The sequence below is a fragment of the Aquila chrysaetos genome, chromosome 6, assembly GCF_900496995.4.
Source record: "Aquila chrysaetos chrysaetos chromosome 6, bAquChr1.4, whole genome shotgun sequence".
Classification (NCBI taxonomy): domain Eukaryota; kingdom Metazoa; phylum Chordata; class Aves; order Accipitriformes; family Accipitridae; genus Aquila; species Aquila chrysaetos.
Window position 1 is genome coordinate 33,002,842 of NC_044009.1, and position 18,576 is coordinate 33,021,417.

Below are 18,576 nucleotides of genomic sequence, written 5' to 3' on the forward strand. Positions count from 1 at the left end.
GTATCAAATCAGCTGAAGACAACAGCATCAGATTCATTTAATGACAGTTTAATTAAAATTAAAATCAAAATCAAGAATGAGTCTTCAGTCTTGGCTAAGATAACATTTACTGCCACATCAAAGCGTTTGTACTCCAGGATTTCCCCTTGAAAGGAAAATGTTAAGCAGCAGAAGCTGACAAATACCTTTATGTTTACAAATTTTGATCTTCAGCTATGGCTTTCCAATAAAATTAACTGTGAATTCCTTTAAATAAGAGCATCTATCCTCTTCACTGAGTTATTGATCTTTAACCACAGCAAGACTATACCAATTAGCGTACTTTCACTATAAAGTAATAGCTGTTTTAACTTCTGAAAAAAATTAGCTGTCAGTCTTATCATAACAAACTGCCAGTGGATCCCATGCATAACATTCAGATTCTGTCTTAACAAGTAGGTGTCTTTTTAACCAAATTACCTCAGTTTAATATAAAACTTCCTAGATGCCTAGAAAAATGAAAATACATTCCTGCAAGCGTTAAAAAACTAAAATTACTATTAGGTTTCAAATCCAGACAATCCATACAATTTTCTTTAGTGGGAAGGAACTGTGGGGAGCACTGAGGAAAACCTCAACGGACATTTTGCCGTGATAAGCAACTGCCTGGAAAACATCTTCAACTTTATTTTTTCTTTTTTATCTGCAGAAAGAAATTTGGAGTTAAGCACCAAGGCTTCACCTCTCAACCAGCCTGACTGCTAAGGGAAATGCACAGACATACAGAATTTAGTGCCATACCTGCATTTAATAAAAATCTTTTCAATACAGATGCAAGGTGCAGCACTGTTCCAGCCCTGAAGCACTATTAGAGTAAATAATCACAGACAAATGGACAGTACAAACAAGTAAATCAGAATGCCCTGCAAAATCCACTATGAAAAAAGGAGGTTATTAACAACAAAAAAATCCAACACTTCTAAAATAGTCCCAAAATGAAGCAACACTAATACAGAGAGTGTTTCCAAAATAAAACACAAATAGCCTTGCTACAAAAAATTATTCAGTAGGCTGATGTTTCCCCCGCACTTTACAAGCGGTGCACACACAAGCCTCCCCAGCAGCGTGGTGTCTGTGCAGTCTCCGTAACCTAGGCTTGCCAGTTTCTTCAGAATTCTACGTAACACAAGACGGTCCTTGTGAAATTTGCACATCAAAAAGTAAGTCATTTACTTGGTAAATGCATTTTAAATATATGAAATTCACTTCTGCTAGTAGGTCAAGAGGCTGAGGACATTGCCCTGTGAGGGGTGGGGGTTTGGCTGCCTGGGCACAAGGCCAACTTCCAGACAGCACAGCTGGTGGCATTCAAAGAGCAAGGGAGCCGCAGCCAGGCTGTGGGCCTGCCCGCCCTTTGCCAGGACACCGCTTTTAAATTCAGCCTCTTGCCCTGGGCCCCTGCCCGCGCTACGCTACCGCTCTGCTGCAGCTGTGCCTGCACCTGCCCCGGCACCCGCTTGACCCAGACCCTGAGAGGCTGACGGCAGACCTGCCTGCCTACCTGCCTCAGGCTGATCTCAGACCCGCCTCTCCGCTGCGGACCTGACCGAACCAGACCGCCAGGCTCCTGGCTGGGCCTGGCGGCCATCCCGCGGCCTGACCCGCTCCGTCCTGTTGGGCCGCCTTCAGCTTCTGGCTCGCCTGCCCTTTCCGAGCCGCCTGCGCCCCCAGCCGCTCCCCGGCACGGCGCCTGAACCCCACTGTCCCTTTCCAGCGCCAGCACCTGCGAAGTCTTAACAATGCTTTCCGGCTCCAAAGTGCTATTATTGGACTAATTAATCACATACACACAGAGATGGAGAAAGGGAAATTGGGTCCTTCTGAATCCAGGTTTGTACCTCGTCCCTGCTGTGACTCAGGTCATAGCAGGTGTGCTTATATTCTTTTGGCTAGTCCAGCTTTTTTTTTTTTTTTTTTTTTTTTAAACTTCTCTATACTTAATACTCCTTACAACATACATTTTAATTTTTTTCTCCAGAGCAATTACATTGGACGAAAGGAAGGCTTCATCAGGAAGCAGATTCCTTCGACGACTTTTTTCACTTCTCCTTTCCCTCATTATGACTGTTGCTACTAAAATATTTGCTTCCATTTTCTCTGACTCTACAAAGAATGAAGCTTCTTTTGGCAATCCCTTTATGAAAGGATAATATGCTACAGGATCACCTCCTCCCTGAAAAAAGCTTCAGAGAAAAAAATCAGAGAAAATGACACCTCAGTAATCCATTCTACCTTACCATATAATGGTACTGACCGAGTAAATTAAAAGAATGTAAGCACGCTGAAATCAGAAACTACAAGGCTGCCTGCGTCCTTTGACTAAATCTATATATCTATGCCATCAGGGCTGAAGGCAGCTCCTGACTTGGTTTGGTTCATTACAAACCATTCATGGATCCTGGTTCAGGCTTCACTTGCAACTCACAGTTCTCTGTAACATCCAGGCTTACCAGTCAAGATTTTTACTTCCCGCTCGAGTTAATCATAAACTATGGTGAACACAAAGTTGAAAGGTGCTGCACAGACCCATGGGAGACAACCAAAATGACATTCATATAGTACAAGTTATTTATGATGATGATTAAACCATACACACTTCCACACTCAGGGATGCTGGAAAAACCAAATAAAACCTGTGTTTGCACTCACGGTTGTCTAAAGTGTTAAGATAAAGATGAACTGACACACCCTAGTAAATAATTAGAACCTCAAACAAATCTCTTATTTTATAACACACACTGCTAAAACTAAACATGATCCTTCCCACAATATCTGCTTTCAGCCTCTTCCTTCAGCAGAGCTAATTGTTCCACCTCCCCTCTCTTGGTAGACTCTATCAGTAGTCCAGTTACCTTTCTCTTTATGCCTTATGCTTTTTTTTTTTAAAAAAACAAAAAATATTTGCAGCTGTTCTATTTTATCAGATTATTTTCTTCTCTCTCCTTTATTCTATCCTGTATCTGGTCCATACTTCCTTCTTCAGTGCACATACCAGCTTCCTTCCTAGAATCATAAAGGATTCTACTTAAAGACAGAGGAGTTAAAATTCTTTAAAGCTAAATCAACACTAAAAACTGTTTGCAACTGTGTTCGATATCAAAGAGGATCCTTGATTTGTTAAGTTCTGCATCCAGTTTTCTGTTAGTGGCCTTTATTTCACATTTAAAAAAAAAAAAAAAAATAGGTATATAGTGAGATGGGGATGAGAGCTCATCAGTAACTGTAGTCCCCTATGGTTCACATGTACATTCACTTCAAGACTAGACCACTTTTTCTTTCTGCAATCTAGTATAGGATGTGCTGATTTCCCGCCCGCTGTCATGTTTCGATACTGGGTAGCACCTTCTGCACCATTTTAGTTTCTTCTGAAATGCAAATCTTCGCTAGTAGGAGAAGGAAAGGGAAACGATGGTCAGGGCGAAAGGTATTTGTAGATTTACATATCTCAAAGAACTCCAGAGTAACATCTCTCTTGATCTCCACTTGATACTCCACACAGGCACTCATACAGTACATGACTCCCAGCTGCTATCCTCAGGTTATGTAACTTTGTGATAGTCAATCACATAGTCCTTTATTAGAAATCAATTACTGTAGATCTCTTCTGTCAAGTGTGAGATCAGCTCTAACATACTGCTTAATGAAGGCATAGCTAGAACTTGATATTTAGAGAAAGCTACAGGCAGACATTTAAGACCGCTACCAGTTTGTTCACCAGGCTACTGACTGCAGGGTCAGGCATTTGCTTAAGAAAAATAGCAGCTACTGTCCGGCTCAGGAGCAAAAAAGCTATCACCTCACCTATTAATGCTGGAAGAGGTCAGACCTCCTATAGCATAATCGCTCTCCTGAAAGATTGTTACTAGGACTTCAGAACAAATTTCTCAAACGTGGTCTAGAAATAGGGATCTTATTCACTATTCCACTAGGAAGATCCTAGGAAGGTATGTCATGTTTCACACATTAAATCTACTAGATCTCCTGAACTGAGAGAGACATTGTAACACCTTGTTTCCCAGCATCCTACATGTCTGTGGAAAGATCCTTGAAGAGAGAGGGACCAAGCATGTAAGGCAGCAACAAGACTATCTGAATTTCACAGCCACTGCCAATTCCATGCAGCAACTCAGCATCCAGTGTCATTAAGAAACGTACCAGCATGGTCCCCAAGCAGAGTAAACAATGATGGAGTAAAAAGAAGAAAGTGACAAATGAACTATGTGTGACTTACTGGTACACACTCAGGGCTGCTACCTGGAAAAATCCTGTGTGGTCAAAAAAACTAGAATCCACTGATGTTTGATTATGAAATCCAGGCCAAGGTTTCCTTCATTTAAAGCTGCTGCCATTACAAGGAAATTACTTATGATTTATGTCTGAAAACAAATTGAGAATTGAGATCGCTTTCTCACAAATGGTGGACAGATGCCATCATCTACTAGCCTTAGAAATCTCTGAAGGCACGTAGGATTCCAGTAGTCTGAGGTTTAAATAGTGAGAAGCTATCAAATAGGACGTGCATGAAACAGTTTCCACGAGTCTCTGAAAAAAAACGAACTCCACAGTCAGAAATAGCAACGTATTAAAATGCCGAAGCCATACAACAAGCTATATTGGCTTCAATGCCCTACTGACTGCATTTAATGAAGCCTGAAGGGATGACTGTTGGCGTTGGAGAAGCTGGATAATTATGGGCAATGCACAGTGAAAACACATCACCCTATAGTTTGAAAATCGAAACTGCTTCAGGAAAGAAGAATAGGATTACTTTACCACGGCATTCATACATTTTTACTCTTTAATAGAACCTAGAAAACTCTGCCATCTCTGAAGCAGCTATGCTGAACAGTGTTTGTTCCAGTTCAGAACAGTAACAAACCAAGCCCTTCTTATATGGCACACGGGGATGCTAGAAAATGACCATACTGATCAGTGGATCTGACACTTAAATACAATACATGTTACTTTAGAAGGAATTATCTATCAAGGAGCTGTAAAAACTATTCTAAGATGGCGGGGGGAAGACTACACTGCTTGTGCAGCTGAAGGCCAAAAGCAGAGTGTGTTAGTTCCTTAAGAGAAGCAGTACTGCAGCACCTCTGTTATAATAGGTTTTTTTACCCCCTGATAAACAAAAGCAAGCAAAATCAAAACAAATTCTCCTCTCCTCTTAAAAAAAATAAATATAGAGCTTGTGTTTAAAAAAACAAAACAAACAAACAAACAAAAAAAACCCAAAAACCACACACAAACAAACCCTCCCCCCCAAAACCCCAACCAGAAACCTCCAGGAAAATAGTGCCAGGTTGGAACAAATCTCAGGGCAAAATTGAGAACCATATTCAAGGCAGACTAATTTTCACCTCTTCGATATGCAAGTTACATAAATTTCAACTTTCTCAGACTCCCACCCACTTACCAACATCCATTTATATTCCTTCAATCAGCTCAAGAGTACAGGCATCTGCCCTCAGTGAAATCAAGTGGTATAATAATAAATGACACAAACGAGAGAAAAGGTAAGCAAAGAACTTCTGCACAAGAGTATACATGGATTTCCATTAATTCATCTGTGACTATCTTATAAAGCAGCTTTCTAGCATGGAAATTATTTCCAATTTTGCTTATTTACATACCAACAACTAAGCTAAGTTCTTCCCAAAATCAGGAATCAACTTCTCAGAACTAAATAACAGTACAGAAGCCTAAAACATCAGACTTTAAAAACAAGTTTCTTTTGAACTATAATCTAGACTTCATGACTGAAAGGCAAAATTAAGCAAACCTGAACAAATTTACTATCCCAGTTTTTATTAGCTGTAAAAAAAAAAAATTTTTGGTTTTCAGCCATATCTGCTCCAGTGAGGAACATAATGCTGGCACAGCACAGTAAGAAAAAATGAGGTACCACCCCTTTTGGAAGGAACACAGACTGGCAGCTAGGTCAGGGAGGAATACCACTTTTCACTGCTATGACAGGCACCTTATGAGATTTTTACTTAGTCACCACAGCTGAGTACCTGAAAGATTAATAAGGGTTCTTGTTCTTTTTGCTTATTTTGCAGGTTAGATGAATTTCTTCTTTTATTTATATTCCTTCTTCCTCTACTAATGCACTGACTTGATGAAACCTTTAAGCTGATTTTGAGTCAATCCAGTTCTGACCTAGCTGGCAATTATGCCTACAGATGCCTGGAGGAAAAAAAAAAAAAAAAAAAAAAAATGCTTCCACATGTCCCAGGTTGCCTGGAGATTTTAATTCTTTTATTACTTCCATAAATACCAAAGACCATACACGGAACATATAAGATCTATTTTCCCCCTCCTCTCTCTTTTAGGACCATGAATAAGGGATTTTATTGATGAAGAAACTACATCATCAGTCTTTAACACCTGTACTTCTGTCATGCGATCAAAGTTCCTATTCAAAAGCAAGCATAGTTTACATGGACTGCTCATGGTAATTGATTCCCACAGATGTTGTTACCGAACCTGCATTTAGAGAAAATGCTTGAAATTTGATTTGAGAGATCACACATGCATGTGTGTGTATTTAATAAACTTCCAAGTACGTCTGAATAACAAACAGGTATCAAATATTTTTCCTTTTTTGACAGTCTTTAGTAGTTCTTTCAGAAATCTTCACTGCAGAGAGTACTACAACATAATAAAAAGTCCAAAAACACAAACGTATGAAGCTGAATATTCTGAGCGTAAGCAGCTATACTGCAGTTAGTTACAAACATCTAATTCAGACAGGAAAGGTGGAAAAACATTAAGAATTATCACCTTCAGCGCAGCAGTAGGCCTGCAAGAAAAAGCTTAGCAGAATCATGAACTTCAAAGGAACCATACCAACAGAATGTCATGGTTGGCAATGAAAACCAGGACAGTAGAAAACAAGCACCAGGAATTATTTTAAACTAACTTCTCAAGGCATGTCAAACAAGGAAAGATAAAAATTTTGTCACTGGGCAGAGATATCTCTTTTCAGACACATCAACTTCTGAAGAGAGGTCCTGGGAAGAATCCCAAAGTTGTCATTAAAAACAAAAATCAGCATTTCTCATACATAAATTTTTAAGCCTTAGTTAGGAACAATTCTTAAGACAGTGACAGAATCTGCTTTATTTTGCATCATTGTGAATAGGTAGTAATTCTGGCGAAGTTAATGAGCAACTGAAGCTGGAGAATGGGCTTTCATTCAATGTTCAGAGAGCCTCAGATGCAATGAGAAGTCACTCAAGCTCTCCTTTATTTAGAACTTGTTGCATGTGTTTATATTCAGTATGTCTGTGAAAGGGAGAGGTGTATGTCAGGCAACGGTCTATTTTAATCTCTACAGTCTTCCTACTGTATCTCTTATAGACCTTCTTATACAAGCTCGATCAGAATTTGTCTTAAAATCTGGCCAGGCAGGTAGCTGTGTCCCATGATGAGAGATGTAGCACTTAAATGTCATTGCACGATGTAACCGGAGGGACACCGGTGTGCAAGAAATATGCCTTTGTCTGATGATCAGACAGTAACTGTCCAACCGTTAAGTGGTACAAAAGCTGCACCAAAGATGTTCCTCTTACACAGTTACAATAATAGGGAAAATACCAAATGTCAGCCATCAGCCAACCACATCAGTACTTCTGCTTACATACCAAATATGCAGCAATATACTGTTAAGCATCGAGTCAAAAAACGTGTATTTGTAACCAAACTAACTTCTCTTGTCTATTAGCACAAGTATTAACACCTTCCTTAGAGTGCCAGGGAATAGTGCTAAAAAAGGCCTCACTTGTAAATAGATTAGATATAAAAGGGTAACATGTAAATGTTTTTACCATTCACTAAGTGCTATGGAGTAAAATGTAATAGGAAAAGTTCAGTACAAACTGGAAGATACAGGAGAGCCATTTAAAATATTTGCATTTATCAAGTAAATAACTATTTCTGCTATTTTAACCTACTAATGTACAGTTCTCACCAAATACTTTCACATACAAGACAGAAAAAAAACATTTTGCAACATTTAAAATTCTAGATAAATGCTGATCACTCTCTGCAGATAGAAAAGATCCATTCCCTAATCACCTATCACTAAAACTAGGCTAAATGTTATGAATTTAAATCTGCTTAACAATAAAAAAAAATCTAATACTGAGATGCAAGTAATACAAGATATTCTAACAAACATGATATTTCATTCTAGTGACATGATCAGGCAAGAGAACAAGAAGATTTTCTTGCAGAAAACCAGCAATTTTAGCTATATTCATGGGGTTTTTCTCCACTTCGACTGACATTTACAGACTTGATCTTCTACATCCCTTAAGGAAAACAATACTCTTGCAAATAATTAAGTTAATGTGTTTGTGTTACAGATAACGAATCACTATGAAAACTGTAATTTTTCCTCATCTTAAAAGGAATTTTAGTAACACCCAGAATCACCAGCAGTATCACTTGTTTGATCAGTAATATACCAGATATTGACAAGAAAGCTAGATAATGATCAACACAGGGGCTATTCTAAGTCTTTAAATTACCTTTATTAAGCACAAAACGTGTTGGATGTTTTTAATCGGGATTTTTATCAGACTGCTCCTAAAACCAAGACTGAATTAATTACTTTCAATCATTAGTTATTCTTAAATTTAATCCACACTGCATTCTGGAGACAAAAGTAGGGATTTTCTTTAAAATCCCTGCTCATAAGGGAGGTACCACAATCATCAAAGAACTTCTCAGCGACATCAGTTCAGTGTGATCATGCACTGACACCTAGTGAATACTTGCAGTTAAGAAATCCCGTTGCTTATCTTCTCATTGCCCATGCAGGACAAATGTTACCAATATGTTTATGCTGACAAGATGTTTCACATACGGACTATGTTTCCCTTCTTCTAATTAGGGAGACATTAGGATGTGCAGTATTTCTTGTACACAAGCATGAGAACACACTACAGCATGCAGTATCTCACCTGCTTGAAAAACGTGTATGTCCCTGTAAATGAGTCACACTACCTCGTTTTATTTTTCATCCATAACGACAGCCTAGTGACTAGTGCACAGTGTGTCAATGAGACCAACCAGACAAACAAGTTCTCAGAGACTGAGATGTATTTTGCAAACCTCCATCTCCACTCAGGGAGTCAGCTGGCTCTACACACAGCACAATTGTTTTGTTTCCATTATGTAGCAGATGGTGATGGACATGATCTGAAAAGCCCTTAAACGTGAACGGCACATGCTGAGGAACAGTGGAGACTACAACCAGAGGATTTATAGCTGAGAACAATCTGGGGTCAGCGATTATGTCATCGCATTGTCACTCTTCCTAATGCGTCTCAACAGAGACGCAGAAGCTAGCTGTTTGACCTATTCATCCAGCTTCATGCAGAATCACCAGCCCCACATCCTCTCCTTATACAATGGAGAACATCTGACATTGCAACTCACAACTCTTCTTATTCTTTAATTGCATTTAAGGGATCCCTTCTCCTAAACTAACACATTCCTCAAGCATAAAGCCCAAGCTAGCAACTATCTTTTCTCTTGATTTCTCAGGGAGCACTGGACAAATTATTCAGTGAAAAACTGCACTGCCTAGTATTACAAACAAAGACAGAAAAAGCAAGTATCAAAATAAACCTTCAAGCTCTTACAAATAGGTTAAGGTTGTGTTGGGAGGCAGGGGAGGAGGTGGTATGCAACACACTGCCAGATGCTATCAGTTGCCGTAAATCTTTACAAACCCATGTTCAAAATTCTAGTTTTCACGCCTCGATTTTCTTGAATTCCCAAACATAAGGATGCTCCAGAATCACATACAGCATTCTGAATGATACACTACTGCAGGCTATAAGCTTTTTTCCAACATTAGCACTGAACTGACTTGAAAGTTGTTCTTCATGAGAACGGTGACACAGAGGTCTAAACTACATGCACCTACCATGTTCAGTCCATCTCCTGGAAGGCCACAGCAGGGGCAGGGGGGGAGTGGAAAGAAAAAAATAAAAATTAAGTCATCTCAGAACTTCTAGCTTTACTTAAAAAATCTGATATGCATCCAGGGTATTCATGCCTGGGTATGGGTGTTAAGCTCAGTTTCTCTCTCATGTATATGTAAGTAACTTTGTCACAGCTATGATATACACAGGTGATAGCACTAGTGAAAAACCTTTTACAGACGGGTATTTGGATGAAGTTATCACCTAAATACTAGGTTGCTCTACTCCTATACAATACTTCTCCAGCAGAACTGCATGTCTGTGGATGAGTAGCTTCAGTTGCAGAGATCAATGTGGTGGTTTTTTGTTTTCATGATTCCATAATAATCCTACCACATGTGTCTGGTGATGGTGGCAGAGGGAGACAGAGCTCTCCCAGCCCAAACCACATGAAGACCAGCAGGCTGCTGGCAGCAGACTTTACCTTCCAAAGTTGTTTTTAACGTATCTCTAAATTGCCTTTCAGATGTCATGAAGGTATCTTCCTTAGATGTACTATTCAGAGGCTTTTACAACATAAATAGGTTTTGCCTAGTTTACCTATACTGTTTGTTTCAGTAATGACATCATTCCCATTTTCTTTTTTACTAGTTACAAAAAAAAAAAAAAACAAACCCCAAAGACCCCCAAACCCCCACACTAAACTAGCAGGGGTGTGGAGGGAACTCAACAAATCTGAATTGGCTTCTTTTTTTGGAACGAGTGCTCAAAAATAAAAACAATAACACAGAAAACCTATCTAATTTAGAAAAAATGACCCATGCCCTAGGCATAGTTACTATATCAAGGCTTCTCCTATAACTATTTGGTTCAGGATACATCCCATACCACCCATGTATTCATCTGAAGCTGAAGGATAGACACACACACAAAACCACACAAGATTATTGCCACTGTTAACAAATTTTAGTTTGTGAATCAGGTAAGATATTTTGAGATTCTTTTGTTAAAACGTGTTAAGTCCATTTAAAAAGTATTTTATGCATCTTGGAAACATGTCCAAGCCAAAGTAAACATTAGCAGAAGCCAGTGCAAATCATGAGTAACTTTAACTCTCATTACTTTTTATATGCATATACAATGTTCACAAATACATACACATACAAATTTATATGCATATACAATGGACTCCTGTTTGTCAAGACTCCACCAGGAAGATGACACGTTTTCCATGCTATCACTACAGTAAGCCTTTACAAATTTTCCACCACCTCTTATACTACATCAAAAACTAGAACGGGTAACTGTATTCTAGTCAAATAGGAATTCACATTTATGTGTAATCTTATGGGTAAAACACAGATTATTAAGGGGAGGGATGGGAGGGGGGACAGCAGGGTGCCTGATCAGCTTTCATAGATCAAAATTTCTTCTGCAATAAAGAAAATTTATACCCTCTCAAACCATATACAGTATTCTGCTTTGCAGATCAAAAATCCTTGTTGCCATGGGAACTGCAAAAAAAGCCAGTCATGACATAGCAAGGCTATAACAGAAACATGTCTGCTTGGAAATTACCAGTAGTCCAGGTTTTTGTATCAAAAATGCTTGGGTATTTTCAACCTGAAACCAAAACACTTCCTCTAATCTTACTTCCAAACTCTCCATCCACAAACATTTTGCAAATTTTCACTAAAACCTGCTCATATACATACATTGTTCATACAAAACAAGGTAAGCAAATTAGTGTTTAAGAGGTAGTGTATACAATGCAAGAATACCAACTTGTACATATGTCCTTTCCAGATACACTTGGTACCAAGTGTGCACTGATGATTTACATTGTTCAGTCCCTCTACACATAGGACAATAAACATCTTTCAAAAAAAGAAAAAAAACCTAAAGCACTCGAAAGGACACAAAAAGAGAATGTTGCATAAGACAGACTGTAAAAAGCAAGATTTATAATGCAATGGTTTAAAACAGTATTTCAAGGTTAGTTATACGTGCAATTTGCCCTTTGTATCTGTGTTCTCACCAGGTAACAAAAACTAACATTTGATTACAGAAATAGAATATCATACCTTTTGAGAAGACTGTTGGCACTTCAAAGCAAAGTGGAAAACCAGTGTCAAACCTAGAGTCATGCAGTTCCCACCTGAACACAAACAGTTCCCAGAAGTGTGAATAAAAAAAACCAAACACGCTGATCAAAGGATCCATATAACAACATGGAATCCATACTATCAAACACACCCTTTTCAGCACCCCATTATAATCTTACAGAAGTGCTAGATTTATTTTCCTGTCAAATATGTATATGATATAAAATGTCTTGAGAACACCACATGAAAAGTACTGCATAAAATGCTGTTGAAATGTTGTGACCTCTAGGCCATATGCTGATTTGTAACACAGCAAAGAAGTTGGGAAGAACCCTGGAGAAAACAGTTTTGCAGACCAGTATTGGCAAAAATTGCTTTTGCGCATCAAAGCGGTCTCAATATACATTTGAAATACATTTTTCATTTAACATTATAGCTACTTAAGTATCAGATTATGACAAACTACTTTAAAAAGAAACCTTGGAAACCAAGTACAAGTCTTATCTGCAGAGTGATTCATGGTTCCAGATGGCTTTGCAAAACCGTTAATTAGGAAATACATTCTTTCTTATCTGTTCTTAAATACATACTTTTTTATCTGTTCTAACAACACTTGCTTATCAGACAGCACATAATACAGAAGGTAGTACCACTGAAACCAATTAGTTTTGATTAACTCTTCATTTCATCCCCTTCCCTAGAGAGCAGATTAGGGCAGCTACCTACAATTTAGCCACGCCCACTCTCCTTTTTGACCTAGCCTGCATACCCTGGCACAGAACTGCACAGGTCTTGTGAAATGCTCGGACAAATCATCAAATAACTGAGGATATTCAGAGTAATGGAAGGCACTTCCAAAGGAGAGTGTAGTCACCTGGGAAATGCAACAGGCTTTTTTTTTTTTTTTTTTTTTTTTTTTACCTGTCAAAGCCATACAGTAAACAGGATGATGGTGTTTGGAGGGGGGGGAAGGTGATACTGCATCTTTATTATGGCTTGCAAAAATGGCAAATGTATTTAAATTGGGCACAAGAAGTCAAGCAAATTACAACAATGTGTGCAATACTTTTAAAGGTAAAATTTTATATTCAGAATAGTGTGGCATTATTCATTTGACAAGTTTTTAGAATTAGCAAATACAAAAGTATCTTTTCCTCAGAGGTGACTGGTGAGGAAAAAGGGCTGTGGAGTAAGAAAGTAACTAATATAATACAACAAGGTATACTACAAATAGTAAAAAAATGCAGGAAAATATTTAATCTTCTAGATCAGTTTACCTGCATATATCAGTCCTTCACTTAACACTGCATCTATTTGATGAGTCATTATTTCAGTAATACAGATGCTCTGCATTTCCCAGATTCATACAAATGTTGGGCAGACATCTTCGCTGCCAGGGACATCCAACTCTCCTGGTCCTCTGGCTCACTGTTTCTCTAAATTAGTCACCATTAAGCACCTGTAGAAGGGTCCCCTATTTATATTTAGCTATTTCGAAAAGAAACCAAACCATAGTTCAGCCCCATTCACACACCACCACCACCCTCCACTCTGAACAGACAGACTGATGTATTACATCAGTGCCGTAACATCTGTCTGTGGTTAAAGCGAGCTTCTACTTCTACTGCTGTACCACCAGTGTGACAAATACCAAACCAGGCTGTATTCTGATCTGTAGCCTCTCTGTGAAGCCATTTGTTTCCAAAGTACAACAATTTACAATAGTGGATGTGTGTTGTAACAACACAATTACAACCTCCTGCAGTTGCTTATTGCTTATTCCCCCCCCCCCCCCCCCGCAGCCATTGCTATGCAATCACAAAGGCAGGAAATAATTTTAAATTGTCATTAGAACGACCTGACAGAATGCAAAATCTGAACAGTAAGGCACAAGACACATAACAATAAATTCACAGTAAGGTAACATTGCACCCTGCAAACACTTCTTAGTCTATTATGCAAGTAGAGGGTCCCCACAGAGTGAAGAAGCCAGCCTACTTCAAGTGCTTTATCTTCTAGAAATCTGAGACTACCTAACTCAAATTACAAATAGATTTCTCTAGGTTCAACCAAACTTACACAACATACTGCATAAAGTTCTGTGTATTTCATGATAAAATCTAGATAGATCTAAAGAGCTCCATCTCAGATACCTAAGAACATTTTAAAATAAAGGATGCTTAGTCACAAAGATAAATAGAAACTATCTCTCCGAGTTCTCTGGTTTTCCTGCTCTTTATTGCATTCTGTATCTTAAACCAATGATAGATGAGATTTTTAGTGACTTGCCCTCAACTAGTGAGGTATGTTGCTGGGCTAGCCTGAACTATGCTTCATACAACAAACACAAAAATAACGTAAAACAAAAACCACAGATAAGAACAGGCATACAGAAAGGGCAGACCTCTCCTTATAGTCAATTTTTAAAAGCAGCATTTTAGAGATTACTATAGCTTGCTTTCCTCTACCAAGACTAAACAGCACAGAAGTCGTCCTGGAGTCACTCTAGCATCTGTGCCCTTCTGTCTTTATTTACTTTACCACTTCCCAGAGTAAATATATTAAAATTTACAAACTACTTAGAGCTTTATTTTTTCCACACATACTATGTAAAGAATCCATTCTCCAGTTTGCACACTGATGAAACAAAGGTGACAAACGTGGATGTGCAATCATTTGTGGTGGACTTTAGTTAACGAATCTTCCCCCAGTAAAACACATCGTCATTCCGAACACTGCAAAATCAGGTAGGTACAATTCACCAGTATGAGTAAAAGAACACGGGAAACTGTGCATGTCTTTCATCCTGAAGCAACCTGTTTATTCTTTAGCTCTACTAGTCTTCATCAGCCACTGCCCCTGCCCAACAGTTTGTCTTTCCTGCCTACTTAGACCAGAAGGTGTTTCAGGCAAAGAAAGAACTGGTGGTATACGTCGCTCCAGAGTTTGCTGCGCTAAGCAGATTTATAACATAGTTTCTCACACAGGACTAGCACAGTCTTGCAGCAGCACAGGATTTATCCAGAACCACAGAGTACACAGAAACCCCATGAAACATTTCCCATTTATTCCGCTACCCCAGCAGACAGCTATGGCCACGCTGGCCATCACCAGCCACCCTCACACCGTCTCTGCCACCAGCTGTGCAGCGAGGCGGGCAGGCTGGGACATGCACCTGCAGGCCGGTCCTCCCGTTGCCCAGTCTGGCCCAGCACGGCAGACCCACCTCCACCAAGGTGCTCTGAGCCGCTGGGCACAGCTGGGAGCCAAGGTGCTGGGGCACCTGCGGTGCCTGGGGGCAGCTGAAACCCATGGAGCCCTAAAGGGGTGCCGCAGGCCACCTCACCTCACCGCTGTACGCCTCAGGTGTCAGAAACGCCAGGAAGGGCAGACAGTTTTATAGGCGAGGATCCAGTAAATCTCCGATTTGCAGACAACTGCTCTCTCGGGGCAACTTACTAAACCCACGTACTGGTGGAGTCTGCCCTCCGCCTCGCTAAGAACCCCCCCAGCTCCTGGGCTAACAACGGGTGCATCTCCGCTCCGCAGCCTCCTCCGCGGTCAGAAACGCCCAACGCGCTTACGGGTCCTCGCCTGAAAAGCGGGCATTCCAGCTAATCCTGCCACCGCCTAGGTTAATCGGTCCTGCGCCGGCAGCTGCGAGTAACACGAGTAACGGGAACGCCTGCCCCGCCGCCCTCCGTCGCCGGCGGAAAGCCCTGCGAGCGGCGCTTCCCGCGCTCCGGGGCTGGGTCGCGCCGAGCGGCCCCCCGAGGCCGCTGCCTCCCCCGCGCCGCCCTCACCTGCCGCCGGGCCGGGGCCGCCCGCGCTGGCCGTTAGACTGGGGCCGCCGCGCGCCACCTCCGCCAGCCGTTGGGCCGGGGCCGCCGCGCGCCCTCCGCGGGCCGCTCGCAGCCGTGCCGCGCGGCCCCCGCCTCCCGCCCGGAGCTCGCCGGCTGCCCCTCGAAATCGACACCCCCCCGGCCGGCGGCACGCCGCGCCCTCACCGCCCGCCCACCGCTCCGCCTTTCCCCGCGCTCCCCTCACCTGTCCCCGGCGGCTGCGGACGCGGGCGGGTCCCGAGGCGCCCGATGGCCGCCGGTGCTCGCAGCGGGCGCGCGCTCGCTACCTGCCCGCCCGGGAGACGGCCCCCACCCGCCGCTCCATGCCCCGCCGCGCCGCGCCGCCCCTGCCGTCCGAGCGGACGATGGGGCGGCGCTGGCCGAGGCGCACCGCGCGGAGCGGCCGGGGAGCGGCGCTCTGCCTCAACCCGGCGGGGCTGCGGAGCCCGCTCCGCAGCAACCGGCCGCGGGAGCCGCGTCCCGGCAGGCCCCGCGGAAGAGGCCAGCGGCCACCGCCCGGTCTGCGCCGCCCGCCTCACCGGGGGGGGGGGGGGGGGGCTCGCTGCGGCTTCGCAAAGAGCAGCAGCAAGGGTCAGGCAGGCTAGCAGGGCCGCTCGAGCGCTCGTTTGTCGCGTACCTCAATCCGGCCCCCCTTGCTGCAGAGGGCGGGAGGGAGCGGGGGTCCTTCCGTAACCGAGCGGGTAAAATGCAGGAGATTGCTGTGGGGAATAAACCTGTGCGTAATTGGTTTTCAGTGTGTTAGCAGGCGTTTTTAGTAGATCTACAGATAACGTTAAAAACGGGGGGGGGGGGGGGGAAGAACCCAAACAAAAACATGCCTGCTTGTCAGTTTTGAGGGTACTTAATTATTTTTTTAATCTGTACTAGGCTTCTGTTAAGTATAAATCCCTGCAAGAAGCATACTGATTATTTTCTGAGCGGTCTAATTCATACAAATGTGTTCTATGCCTGTGCATTTTCTTCGATACCTTTCCCTCCACAAAACTAACCAGCCAGCCATAACTTTGGTCCTTAACTTACAAAATTTCAGATTCTCTCATCTCTTTGTATCTTAGACCCTACACCCTGACAACTGTTTTTTCATAGGCAAAGGTAAAAAATCTAATTGCAACACTGCAGCCTAAGTGCTTGCTACATTAGTATAGCAACACTCATTTTTGGAGTGAACAACCTCAACGGAGCATTGGTGGTTGAAAACTGTGGAGAAATGAGATGAAGGGCACCATGCTACTGCTCCATTTGGAAGCGTTCCTGCTGAGGTCCACACCCAAAGCTAAGACTTATGCATCATATACATGATTGGGTACGTCTGGTTTTCCTGAGGGTCTACAGAGATATGTGTCTGCACATCTATGATGATTATTAGAGTTTCTGCATGTTTTCCTTAGCTTTTAATTTGTTCAGTGTATCCTATCTTCAAGGCATTACTTTACAACAGAGAAAATTTCTTTTTAGAAATAGCACTCAGATGTGATTGCTACCCAAAAATTTGGCTCTCTTGCTTTCAGTGTTGCAAATGCTGTTTTATTCAGAACCAGCTGTAGCATGTTTTACAGGATCAGAGATGACTTTGCAACAATATAAATGAAATACCATTTTAATGCATTGAGAAGATAGTCGTATGTCATAGTCAAAAGAAAGCCTAATGACAATTTCTTGTCCCTCAGTTTTTCAGGAAACTGCTTTGTGTCTCAGAGTATAGGAAGCCCTGCTAGGGGAAAAAGAAATACTTTGATACCAGGCATTTTTCCAACATACTTCCAAACATCGCATGAGGGATTCTGTAAAGTGGAGATAGATTAGGTAATGTTTATTACAAGACTGACACAATACATACTTATTTATATTATTTGCCCCCAAATTCAAAATTCTTCTCAGTTCCACTGCCACCACTCTTGCAATGCCTGTTCTCCACCTACCTCCCGTATTCTGCTATCAATCAGCCCTTCCACAGGCACCTACGCATCACTTGATGTGTACGCCAGCTCCCTGACAGTGAAAAATACTGTCTGTAAATTCACCATAGAAGTTTAAAATTATAGTAGTATTTTTCACATTGTAATTGCATTCAGCACCCTAAGACTAAAAAAAACCCTATGAATTTGATGCTTTACTAAAACTTTCAGCAGTTTCTGCTGACTTCTACCCGTCATGTCATAAAAGCAAAATAATAACTTATAAATATTTTACAAATTAAGTAGTAAACAACATTTTTCTTAAAACACAAAGATAATTCTTCACTTCAAATGTAAAATATCATTGAAATTATACATACTGGTTTGCAGCCTTGATAGCTAGACAATTTCTTTAACATCTTTTTTTCTAGTTGTCTCAGAATACCTGACATGAAAAAGTGGTTTAAGCATCATGTACACATAATCAGTATCCTAATAAAGAATAGTTTTAAATAGTATTAATAACCTGAAGAGTGTAAGTGCAAATCATATGAAAGATATTTCTGAAAGCGTAGGGCTTCGGTATTTTACTTTTCACAAATCCATTATTATAATGAGTTTTAATCACTACTCCTTATTTCTAACACTTTATAAATTCATATTTTATTTTCATAGCACCTCTTGATAGCCAATAGTTTCTAGTGATGAAAACAAAGACAGAACAATTAAA

At 41.2% G+C, this 18,576-nt stretch overlaps 1 protein-coding gene across 3 annotated transcripts in view; it reads right to left on the minus strand.

The window, feature by feature from the left end:
- The window catches only part of CSRNP3 (cysteine and serine rich nuclear protein 3), a 110,503-nt gene extending 94,138 nt beyond the window's left edge, over positions 1-16,365 (minus strand). Inside the window, exon 1 of one of the 3 annotated variants that reach the window (XM_030019363.1) lies at positions 16,136-16,365. The gene's annotated coding sequence lies outside the window, so the exon portion shown is untranslated. Of the gene's footprint in view, positions 1-4,270; positions 4,363-16,135 lie in introns of those variants that run through there. The other 2 variants (XM_030019361.2, XM_030019354.2) reach the window with 2 other exon arrangements.
- Positions 16,366-18,576: the final 2,211 nt, after the last annotated feature.